The following is a 9,191-nucleotide window of genomic DNA, read 5'->3' on the forward strand; positions in this document are numbered from 1 at the left end:
TGTCTTTTTTTTTTTTTGAGTTCTTGTGATATTTTATTTAGAAAAACATAGGAACCCCCCCCCCCCCACCGAAGCCACAAAATCTTAATTTTTCTCTTTTAAATGTCACACTAGTTAGATATAAGGTCGTCCCGAATAATAAAAGTATTTACACATTGAACATAAAATAAATATAAAACAACTGAGAACAAATTAGTTATCCATTGATTCATTTTGCATTCCCACGGTTCATCTTCTGTTTCACCTTCCTTTGCCTTTTATAAATCCTTTTCTTTCTTGCTTTCAAATCTACTTTTGGCTCTGGTTTTACCCGCTGTATTTCTATCGGCTTTTCCTCAGCTGATGTAACAAAAACATCTGCAGTGGGATTATGGGGAAGAATAGTCTTTGGTTGTTTCTTTCTCAGCTTCTGCACCTCTTTCACTTGCTGTTTCTCTCTGTATTTTGCAGCTGTGATGGATCTTATGACACGCCGATACATGTTTGGTGACTGGTAGTGAGGATTTTCATACAAAGTTGGTCCTCCAAAACTTCCCTGGAAAATCTTTATGAGATTTAAGACAAAACGGGGTCCTATTTCTACAAGAGCAGCATCTTCTTCTATGATCTGAAAGTTCCGAAACCATATCCTATTATCCAAAATAGTGAACGTAAACACATGGTCCACAAATGGTTGACTTTTGGGATGATACTATGGTTGTACTAAAGATCTGAATTAAGAGTTCTTTTAACAAAGCAAAATGTGGTAATTCATCAAAAGCAGGATCAAAAGACAAGAGGGGCCGAGAACCTTTCAAACAGTTTCCAGTCATCTTTAGCTCAGCTAGGGTATGAATATTTTGAACAAGGAATTTAGCAGATGGTCCATGAGGTGAATTTGAAAACCACATATAGAGATCTTGTTTTTTCTTAGCTTCAAAATAGATACATTTATTGCAGTTTTTCATTTCACAAACCTCGTTAATCACAAATAACTTACCTTTACGATCCATTTTAGTATCTGCTTTAGAATGAGGCATCAACATTCTCAAGTCTTGCATTAAATGTCTTGTTCTTAAATTTATTCCTCTAGAAGAAAAGATGAGAATCCGTTCCTTATTTTTCTACTTGCCCTTGCAAACCGGGCCTGGGATACGATCTCTCTCTTCCTCCTCCGCCTCCTCTGCTACGGCGCTCGGCTTAGCAGGCAGCTTATCATCTTTTTTGTTTCTTTTTAGCTTTTTCGCCTGAAATGCCGGGCCTCCACGCCGCTTCCTCTTCGTCACCGCCATCTTGCTCCAAGAGTTGTCTTAATTCATTCAGTCTGCTCTAACAAAACACCACAGACTGGGTGGCTTAAAAACAATAAACATTTATTTCATACAGTTCTGGAGGCTGTAAATCCAAGATTAGGGTGTCAGCATGGTCCAGGGAGGGTCCTCTTCTGGGTCCTAGATTTCTTGTTGTAGTCTCACATTGCAGAAGGGACAAGGGAGCTCTCTCAGACCTCTTCTATAAGGGCAGTAATAATCCTAGTCACCCTCCAAATACCCCACCTACTAACGTTACTGAATGCAAGTTCGTGGGCCCAACGCACAGTGAGGCCAAACAAACCTAAATGTTGGAGTTTGCAGCAGAGAAAGGTTTATTGCAGGGCCAAGCAAGGAGAACGGGTGGCTCATGCTCAAAAACCCTGAACTCCTCAATGGTTTGTGGGGAGAGGTTTTTATAGGCAAAATTTGGGGTGAAGGTTGCAGGGTATGTGACTTTCTTCTGATAGGTTGGTGGTGAGGTAACAAGGTGATGATCCAGGACTCATGCTCAGCCAGGGTGCAGGCAGGTTCCTAAAAAAGAACTCAATGATTCTCTATTAGGTATATTCCTGGAGGGGGAACCAGGACCCTCCCTCTTTTCTGCACTATGGTTTCTTGACTGCTCCTCCCTTGTTTCTACTTCCCGTTTCTTCCCTGATTAGCAACTGTTTGAATCTGCCCATTGGAACTCAGGGAAGGTCAAGGAGGCTCAATGAAGCCTATTTCCTACAAAAAAGAAATTGGGGACATGGAAAGGGTTTGTACCTGAGAGGACCCCACAGGGTCCTGCTCAGTTTCAATCAGAGTAGTAGTTTGTGGCGAATCCAATCTCTAATCCAGAAACATGAGTAGATAGTGTTTATATCTACTCTCATATTCAGCCTCATCCCAAATGTGCCTTTTACTACTCTATTCTGTTAAATTTTTCTCCCACCTATAAGAAAGCAATGATCTTCTAAAATCAAATTCCTTCTTGGCTCATGATTCTATCTTTTCCTGATTCCTGAGTAGACTTCTTTGATTCTAGCATCTTCAGGGACATGATTAGAACTATTTTTAATGTTCAAAAAACATATTTCAAAAGCATAAACCTTTTGTTAAAAACTGTATATAGTAAAATCTCATAAGATGAAATTCAAATTATATAGCCTGGCAATTGTAATATCTATAACTTCTTAAAAATTAACTTATTCTATGGATTTAACATATTGAAATTTCTATAGGGCCACTCAGGGTTTATAGATAAGTAAAACCTGTGGAGTGTAATAAAAATCGGTGGGAATAGTGGACAAGTGCAGAGTGAATGCTCCATCTAAGAGTGGACAGCCTCTGCTTAGTGCCAGCAGATTTTTGACATGCGGGAATTAAGCCTAATTTTTTCAGATACTTTGAGAGCTAGGTAAAGTCTCTCTCTCTCTCTCTCTTTTTTAGACATGTGGGCAACTAGCAAATATTTGAAAACTACTGTGCTTGCCAACAAAACCAAAGGTAGGGTTCAGCTACCAGTTGCATCTTCTGCCTGCTCAAAGTCGGTTTATTGACTCTACCCCAGGCAACTCTTCATTCTTGTTTCCTTAGCCTTTCTCATGATATTTATTTAACTTTAAGTATTCTTCCTCTGTACCTATTCAAATACACCATTTTTCAAGTTCTAGGTCAATTTTCACCTTCTCTCCCCTACACTTTCCACTTCAATATCACCCTCCACTGGGATAATATACATTTATTACATGATGATCTAATTTGTGACTAATGAACTACCTTTAATTTTACTGTTAGTTCTGCCACGATTTTTTAATTAAAGGTGAAACAAACTTTTTTTTGTGGAAAAGACCTTAGGATATTGTAGCCCAACACTTATTATGTAGAGACTTGAAGAGGATGAGTAAATTCCCTAACATCATATTGTTAGTTGGTTACAGATTCCAGAGGCTGTTTTAATTGCCTTGAATATAGTAGGTGTTGGATACATATATGCTGATTGACTAAAAATTGTCTATCATTGTAATAAAGGCCTTCTTTAGACTTTTGTTGCAATTTCTTAACATTTAAACACAAAATCCTAGATTCAGCAATGAAATCATGTTTTATAGAGTGTTATCTTTAAACTATAATCTTCCTCAAAAAAAAGACACAACGGTTATTTCTCAAAGAAAAAAAAATCCAAAACAATGGTATGTGTTTGCATTCCATGTTAAACTGAAGAAAGTGTGCAAATTGCTTTTGTTTATAAAATGCAGCTGTGCCTCTGTTTAGATTTAGGCAGTTTTAACTGAATTAACCATTTTTCCTTCAGAATTTTAAAGTTGCTTACCCATTGAAAATATTGGTATTGAATTTTTTCCCAGGTGACAATTTGGTAGTGATAGATGTTATTTTTTAAATCATGAAATATTTCTAATGCATAGGAAATTATTAAAATCATATCACATACGCCCATATAAACACTACTCAGATCTAACATAAATTAAGATTTTTGCAATATTTCCTCCAGTCTGGAAAATTTAAGGAGACATTGTCATCCTGACTAATACTATCCTATTAAAACATATATTATGATTACCAAGGAAATACTGGTCATAATATTTAGGCAGAAAAGAATGGGCCTAAAGAACTGATTAGACTAAAGCCAAACACAGCATTATAGGATTCTCTATCCTTTAAAATCTGAATCCGATTTTTTTTTTAATATCAGACACATACCCCTCAGCTCATGGCACATGATCATCTTTTTTTTTCTAGACGCCCTTTTATTTAATGTTCATATTCCCCTTTATCTCCATTCTGTACTCCCATTTCTCTTCCTCTATAATCAGCAGTGAGGGAGTACTGCTCTCGTGATCTGATTACTTTGCTGGAGAAACCACGTAGACAGGCTCTGAGTGTAGAGTTTAGCAGGAGAGCATCCCAGTTGAGCCAAGACTTCTTGTGTCTCTGCCAAGGTGTCAGAAATGCGAAAGAATAGGTCTTGGTCTCAGCTACTAATATAATAATGTTAATGCCCTCTCTGGATACCAAGTAGGCACAGGTGTCATCTACTTAAGCCACGCTTTGAGATCCTGACTCACAGAGTTGTGAGCAAGATGAAAGATTGTTGTTGTTTTTAGCTGCTAAGTTTTAGAGGGGTTGGTTATGCAACAAAGATAACCAGAACAACCATATTATTGTGTTTTAACAGACATCTTTTTTTCCCCAATGTGTGTGTTCTTACAAAATATGTGTGTTTTGTGTGCAGATATTTTGATTTTTTAAAATGCTATTATAAAATTCATTTTCTTTTCAGTTAAGCATAATGTTTTCGATATTCATGCATGTTGCAACCTATACATCTATCTGTTACTTTTATTTGCTGTGTAAACTCATGTGTTCATCCAGACATTTTATTTTTTTCTCCGAGTTGCCAGGTTGCCTCTAACTTCCAGCTGCTACACCTAATGCTGTGATAGATATCCTGGTAAATTCTCTTTACCTACTTGTATGAGAGGTACTTTAAGTTTATAGGAGCAGAAAGACTCTATCATAGGTTGTGTCTACACTTTATTTGCCTAAGTAATGACAGATTCTCTCCAGTATGGTTGTACCAGTCTATCCTTCCACTAGCAATGTATGGGGGTCTTATATTACCACATTCTCTTCAATAATTGAAATTATCCAGCTTTCTCATTTTTTTCCTGTATAATATTTTCAAATGAGATCTATTTTTAATATACATGTTTCTGATTACAGTTGATTTTGAGTGGCACTTTTGTGCATGTTGGCCTTTTGTGTTTCCTTCTATTGACTTTATATTTTTACGTTTCTCACTTTAATATTTTTTTTGTCTAGAGTGCAGTGTAACACTATATAACATATATAACACTATATGTAGTGTTAGACTGGAATCTCATCTTATTTTTCTCCATACAGGGAGCCCTTTCCATCCGCTCTTTCCACCCCCCTAAACTCTACTAAACAATATGTCCTTCCTGCCTTGATGTGTGATGTCATTTCTATCTTATGTTGTTATATATATACCATGATATATCCCTAAACTCTGTTCTCTTCAACTAATATATTTTTCTGTTCTTTAATCTTTTTAAAAGGTTGATTTATTTATTGCCAGAATGGTATTCTTTGTTATAAACATTTCAATAATTTTATCTTGTTTCTTGAAAAATTAACTGGAATTTTTATTTAGATTATATTGAATTTACATTTTAGTTTGGGATGAATTGACATCTTTACAATTTTAAGTCAAGAGTATGTAATGCTGTTCATTTATTCAGAGCATCATCTTTGATCTTATATTAAAAAGTTCTTTCTGATTGGGTTTTCATATATCCTTCTGTAAGTTAATTTGTAAACACTATATATTTTTTTGTTGTTTTGAATGATATCTTAATTATTACTGCACTTTCTGGTTAGTGTACTGGTCAGCTGTTGTTACATAAGAAACAACTAAAAAAAAATCTCAAGGCATATAGCAGTAAGTATTTTCACTCATGTGTGTGTTGATTGGCTTGAATGAAACTCACTCAGTGGGGGGAAGGGGCTCCCCAAGTCATAGGCTTCATATGGTTGAAGTTAGAAGCTCCCAGATGGGTGAGTGGAAACAAGCAATGCTCAGAACTGTCACACACGTTGTCATGCACACTGTCACTTCTGCCCATACTTTATGGCCAAAGCATGTGGTCTAGCCCAATATCAATGGAATGGGAAAGTACACTTCTCCCATGAAGGTAGTTCAGTGTGGGAGTGAAAATTTGCTAAATAGTAACTGAATCAAATACAATTAGCCAATTAGCCTTCTAAGTCAGCAAATGAGTTGAGATCATTATACTGTTAGTTTAATAAGAAGATCATTTGAAGGAAAGCATTTGATTTCAATTAGGGAAATTTCTGAATGATACATAAATTACATGCATTAAGTTTCATTAATTGATTCTTAGCTTTATTCCAAAAAGTATTTTCATTTTTAAACATAATGTTATTGAATAGTATATTATTATTATGTGGTCACTTTATTTTTTTCAGTTTTATTTTGATCAATTTCATATAAGAGCTTGAAATTTTTATTATAATATTTGCTTCACATTTTAGCATATTTGTCACTGTACGCAGTATTCAGTTATATATATATATATATATGTTTTTTTTTTTTCATTTTTTGGTTTGGGGGGGAATGAGTAAACATATCTATCATCTAACCAAGAACTCAGGGACCCAAGACTTTCTCAATTTGATATTAGGCGACTTAGTAGACAGTATTATGTCATATGCTCCCATATGTCTCAGCAAGTCTGTATAATGCTAGTTATAAAGTGAGTACTTTATTTTAAATTAAATTAAAATAACCTAGATAAATCAGAATCCTAGTAAAACAAAAAAATAAGAAATCTTCTTAAATTTGATATAAGAAAATTTTATCTTTAACTAATAAGTCACAGTGGTAGATAATATCTTTGGACTTTGTTGCATATTTAATATATTATTGCTTCTTAAATATTGTTGCATAAGAAATTCAATGTGAGTTATTTTATTTGATAAATCATTGAGCCAAATTCCTTGAAGCAGTCTTATTTGTTGTTCTTATACTAAACTTTAAGATAATTAATTATTTTATTGGGCTATATATTGGTGTTTAGAGTCTCTGGCTGGGAAAATATTCTATTTTATTTATTTTATTTTTATTTGCCTTACTTGTGTTTATAGACATATTTGCTCACTTGTGAGCTCTAGAAATATCTTAGATCCAAATAAAAATGTATTTGGTAATAAATTTCAGCATATTTTAATAGAGAATTAAGAGGTGTTTTACCTATATACGTTATATATTTTATATGAAGGCATTATCAGAATCATTTAAGCATAATTAATCTACATATCATATATGAGAGCATTATATGTTTAAATGGTACTTAATAATGCCTCCATATAGAGAAGACCAGTGAAAACACCTTAAAACAACAGCAAACAATTCTAGAAATACAAGTATAGCTTTGAAGAACAACAACAACAAAATCTGTATTGGAAATGTCAGTTGATTTTTAGCAATAATTTGGGGAACACTGAAGACGTAACCTGAATTCATGTGTTTTCAGTTAAGTGAGGCATAAATAAAAGCACAAAATCTGGAAATTGGATTAATTTGTTAGTAGTAATTCTAGCCTGCCAAATTCAAAATGCCCCAGAATCTTTCCTAACATTGAGCTTTTGAACTTCAAAAATCCCATCTGCTGGGGCAAATGGGCAATATCTCTAAGTCTGTGGCCTCTAATCTGGTGACATGAAAGGGAGAATTTGGGGACATGAGGTCTAACTCTTAAGGCCTTATAACCTCCTGGAGGTCATCTCCAATAATATGTTATGAAAAAAAACCCCTTTCATTGTCATATCTCTCGACGGTGCTAAAGATTAGTGTTTTTCAATCTTAATATTACGTACTTGTTTCACACTTGAAAAAAGAAATAAACACTAATGTAATGCTTTGATGGCCTTGCTCTCCAGAGAATCAAATTTTATGCTGTTCGTTATCTTTGACAGCTTTCATTTTTCCTAAGAACAATAATGTTTGATGATAATGAATATCAATAACACTGGAGACCAAAAATCTATTCATCTATTGAATGTTCATGAATGAAACTGGGTTAAAAGGGTATGTATTAGATTGTCTCCAGTTTAGATCTTTGCTATAGTAATCCTTCTTTATACAGGATGCTTCATCTACAGGATTTAATACCAAATTGAAATCTAGGTAATGATAAGCAACTGTTTCCCATAAAAAATTACATGGTATGTCTTCAAGCTTGTGCTAAGTCACAACAAGAGACAGCAAATCTTAAGGTTTTATTTCTTTTTCCGTGGAAGCATATGACTTTAATTCACATGTACCTTTGGAACATTGCCACTGTTTGAGTACTTCATCAGCAGCATTCCAATAGAGCATTAACTTATAGTATTTCTGTTTTATTATTATTTGCAGGATTAGAAACGAAATAAAATAGTGTAAATGTGCTGTATTTGGGAGTTATTTCAATAGAGCCAATTATACAGATTGTTTGCAAAAATATTTCTTTAAACTTGCAAAATAGTGTTGTTTATTGTTTTTCAATCTTATATGCTTTACAAGTAGCTGTGATTTTTTTCCCTTTGCTTAGAAGCAGTCCAAACTGAAACTGGCTTTGTTTCAGCACTTCAAAATGAATTTCACCAAATAGAATATAAATTGAATTGCTCTCAGGAATAAAATCACTTAGCTGCCATGAATCACAATTTTAAAGAGCAAAACATTCTGATACGTGTGTGTGCGTGTGTGTGTGTTCTAACATGTGTTCCTGCTTATATACCAGAAGGAGAAATAATACATTGTTGACTGCACTTTGAAATTCACTTGGAATTCCACTTGCTGAAGTGGAAGACAAGTTTTATCTTTGCCATGACTGGTTTTGACAGTCAGAGATAGTATTGTGTGATGATATTTTATAAGATTCTCCAGTCTCCACTCATTTCCCAAGCTTTAGTATAGCATATATTATATTATCACATTGTATTATTTTCAAATATTTAACATATTTGAAATATTTTAGTATGCAAATAACTTCAGCATCACCACTTCTTCCTTCTATTCAGGAATTTAAGTAATACTAATGTTTCACATTTTGGATTATCAACTTCATTTAATCACATACTACTCCCAAACTTGTGAAATACAAACGGCGCTACCAATGAAGTACCAGTATGCTATATTTAAAGTTATTTCAAGAGTGAAGTTCTTCAATAGATACTTGTATTTCTAGCAATTGGAGCTTCCTTTTCATTATACTATCTTCAAAGTTATTGTTCCTAATTTTTTCATTCCTCTTTCTTGGAGAAAGATTTGCAGGAAATATTTAGAAGAGGGTATCAACTAGCAGATTGAGT

General features: G+C 34.2%; 1 pseudogene; it reads right to left on the reverse strand.

Annotated features, from left to right (window-relative positions):
* Nucleotides 1–203: 203 nt before the first annotated feature.
* Nucleotides 204–1,271, reverse strand: LOC103013600 (ribosome biogenesis protein BRX1 homolog; annotated as a pseudogene).
* Between the last annotated feature and the right edge of the window lie 7,920 nt (nucleotides 1,272–9,191).

Source organism: Balaenoptera acutorostrata, chromosome 5 (assembly GCF_949987535.1).
Source record: "Balaenoptera acutorostrata chromosome 5, mBalAcu1.1, whole genome shotgun sequence".
NCBI classification, from domain to species: Eukaryota; Metazoa; Chordata; class Mammalia; order Artiodactyla; family Balaenopteridae; genus Balaenoptera; species Balaenoptera acutorostrata.